General features: G+C 31.5%; 1 long non-coding RNA gene across 2 annotated transcripts; it reads right to left on the reverse strand.

Annotated features, from left to right (window-relative positions):
* Nucleotides 1-416: 416 nt before the first annotated feature.
* Nucleotides 417-2,136, reverse strand: LOC145041604 (uncharacterized). 2 transcript variants are annotated; one of them, XR_013680304.1, is made up of 2 exons: nucleotides 2,040-2,136; nucleotides 417-1,459 (listed from the first exon to the last, which is right to left on the reverse strand). It is a non-coding gene; the product is annotated as an uncharacterized LOC145041604 (long non-coding RNA). The 2 variants fall into 2 exon arrangements; XR_013680303.1 differs by having other exon boundaries at nucleotides 417-1,668.
* Nucleotides 2,137-3,563: the final 1,427 nt, after the last annotated feature.

A 3,563-nucleotide genomic window follows, 5' to 3' on the forward strand; every position in this document is an offset into this window, starting at 1 on the left:
CAAAACAAAATTTGTAAATTTTCTAGTTTTTTCTCCTTTTTTTTTTTTTTCAATCTATAATATTTTTATTTGACCCCCTACCTTACACTTACTTCATGCAATTTCACCATGTATGCATAAGAAAATTAAATCACATAAAAAGCTAAAAAGGAAGAAAAGAAACAAACTCTCCTAGTATAGTAGTGACGAGATTAAGACTCCCCTAGTATAGTAATAACGAGATCAAATCTGATTGTAGTGGTTGCTACAAAATGTGTGTTGAAAAAATGTTACTTTAAATTTTGCCGGAAACTAAAAACTGGATGAGCTCATGTCAGGACTTGATGCGTAAAATAATTGGCGAAAACATTCTATAACAGATAATCTATAAACTCTAGAAAAAAAGATGTGACAAGTTATAAAGTGAACGCGGCGTGTGTTCGTAAGTTTCAGGAATCTGAACATTAATAAATGTATTATTCGGGATGCATATAGACAAGTGACACAACATGAAAACTCAACAATGAAATGTCTCGCGAAAAAAAATCAACTCAAGTCATGTTAGCCTAACACTCGTGACTCGTCTCGTCTCTCGTATAAATTCTTCCCTCCACTAGTGGCTTTTAGTAAAACCATGATCCCTCTCTTGTGTGGATAAGTAACTCAATAACTATATGATTCAACGCCTCTCATGAAATATCTCTAGTGATGAAATCACACTCAATCCTTCTAATCGTTGAACTTACTGCCAACATCTTAAGAGTAAAAATTCTGCAAAGATCTAAATAAGAGCATCAACATGGAAAATAAAATAAAAAACCAAACTACATAATTTAAAGAAACTAAGAACACACCAAAATAACATACCAAAATACTAAGTCTAGCAGCATAAACTAAAAAAGGATAACGTGGTCGCTCATTATCCTCGTCATCGTGTGCCCCTGATGGCTCAGCTTCATCGCCCGACTAGGGGAATGGCGGGAAATCAAATATCTAAACTTGGAAGAATACAGAAATAACACTCCCTATTCATTGGACTTTCCCCTCTCATCTTGTGTACATTGCTAATCAACTGCGATACTTGTTGTGATAGAAATCACATGTCGATCTCTACCTCTGGGCCTTACTGTGATGCAGCTGAAGCATGTCTATGTCGTTGTTGTCTCTATTGTGCAGGCGTTGGCTCTAACTGCTACTACGGCCCAATAGGATCATCGGTCGAAATCCTCCACATATCTTGTTCCCTGTTTTGTCGAACCAATAGCAATGTGTGATAGAAATATCCAAGTGTATAGGGTAGATTGAGGTGAACCTCAATATTGATGAGGCATCTTGTCAATATATCGGTTGTGGTTAATTGAAGTTTGGGGTGTGTCGACGAACTCTAGGTGCCATGAATCGTGAAAATAGACAAGAAGTAAACTAAATAGTTTCAAACATAACTTGAATCTGGTTTTCTGTTTCCATTCATCTTGTTGTACTACACGTTTGGAATCAGGACAACCAAAAAATCAAAAACTAAAGTCGAATTAATTTCCAGAACAACATGTCAACACAAAACTATAGTCTAATCACAGAATAATAATAAAAACGAGAAAATAATTTTGCTATTTGAGGGAACGCATCATGCCAGTCGCAGTGTGCCTGATGAATATCGACGAGGTCTGTCCAAAATTAAGTGTCGAATCCCTTAAGTTTAGATCATTTGATGTTAGGATCTCTTAATCGGAATGTATACAAGATATATAAGCTATCAGTTCAAACAAATCAGCACAAATTAAGCAGATTTAAACATGAAACCGTATTTTCACATTAACACTTGTTTCGCACATAAAACCTAAATCGAAGCAATTTTAAGTCGTTTTTCCATAAATTAGGCATGAAGTTTTCATAATCGGTCTATCTATCATAGATATATGCAATCGATTTCAAGAATAACATCACAGAAAGACATAATCATCGAAACCCTAATTTTCATATAAAGCCCTAACTCGCAAATAAAAAACCCCAAATCTATAATAGAAAGAATAATTAAAAGACGATGAGTAAGAAAGCATTACTTGCATTGTCGATTAAACAAGAAAACCATAAAAAGACGTCGATAATTGATAGATCAAAAAGTGTTGCGCGTTTGTGTATTTGTAAAGTTAATGGATGATTGACTTATCTTTTGAGAATTTGTAAAGTTAATGGGTGGTTTTATCTTTTGAGATGTAAATGTTTTTTTTTAGAAAAATTATAAAAAATCAGTTTTTGAGAGGTAAAAGTTTTTTTTTAGAAAAGTTACAAAAAAATTAGGTTTTTGAGAGGTAAAAGTTTTTTTTAGAAAAATTACAAAAAATCTAGGTTTTCCTAACTTTTCCAAAAAATCAGTTTTTTTTATATCCAAAATCCAAAAGTAGTTTTTAAAATGTTTTTACCAAACATCTTTTATATTTTATTTTTTTCTAAAATGACTTTTTGTTTCTCAAAAGATAAACCAAACACCCCATTAATAAAGAAAGATATAACCTAGATTTAAGGTGATAGGCATCAGCAGGGCGCTATATATTTTTTTGCAATTTTTTTCGATGCGAGGGGTACTACTTAGAGGCATGGGGCTCTTCTTCAAAATTTCGCATTTTTGTTCATTTTTCAATTTCTCGAGTCCATCCTTTTATAAATCAAATAAATGTACAGAAAAAAGCCAAAACCTTTCAACGTTATCAATGAAAATAAAAATAAAATAAAATAATAAAAAAACGCAAAAACAAATAATGAATAATCAAATAAATTATATTAATTGAAAACCGTTTTCCGACAACGGTACCAAAAACTTAGGGTGTTTTTTATGAACTAATTTTAAATTTATGAAGTTGATTCTATTTCACCTGGCTCTCAAACATTAGGTAGAATACCTAATTATAAAGTAATATAGTTGTGGCAAGAAAATGTGTCGAACACTTAAGGAACGGTGGTGAATTAGCATTATAGTTTTTGATTATAGGTTATACTAAATAAAAGAAAGCAATAAAAAGGGGGTTTAATTTTAAAATCTCAAACAATTAATAAGTAAACTATCTAGACAAACTGATTGGAAACGAATCACTTCATGTACTTTGGTTTAAATTGAGGTACATCTCAGAATCATGGTTAATTACTAAGTGCAGTGGTAGTTTACGAATTTATTCATTATTCACTAATTCCTAATATGACTAGCATAATGATGAGACTACTAATCATTTGATTTTAACAGATTATTAATTGTAGTGATTAGATGAACCAATGTTCTGAAAAATCAGTGTTCAGTTCGTATTAAGTAAGATTTGATCTTTATTAATCCTAATGGTCATGAGAACTAAAGAATGCATAGAGTCATCATTTAACACATGTATACACATTAAATTTCATAAATTTATCAACCTAACCCTAGGTTGTGGTCAAACACTAGTCATAATTACCAATGATGATGGAACCATGATTCAAATTAACACAACAAGATTAGTCATCTAAAATATATTAATTCAACAATAGCCAATATAGTAGCGATTTCTAACATGAATGGATCTTCAGTCAAATTTAACAAAATAAATTAAACAAGAATA

The sequence above is a fragment of the Lactuca saligna genome, chromosome 4, assembly GCF_052625555.1.
Source record: "Lactuca saligna cultivar CGN05327 chromosome 4, ASM5262555v1, whole genome shotgun sequence".
In the NCBI taxonomy this organism is placed as follows: Eukaryota; Viridiplantae; Streptophyta; class Magnoliopsida; order Asterales; family Asteraceae; genus Lactuca; species Lactuca saligna.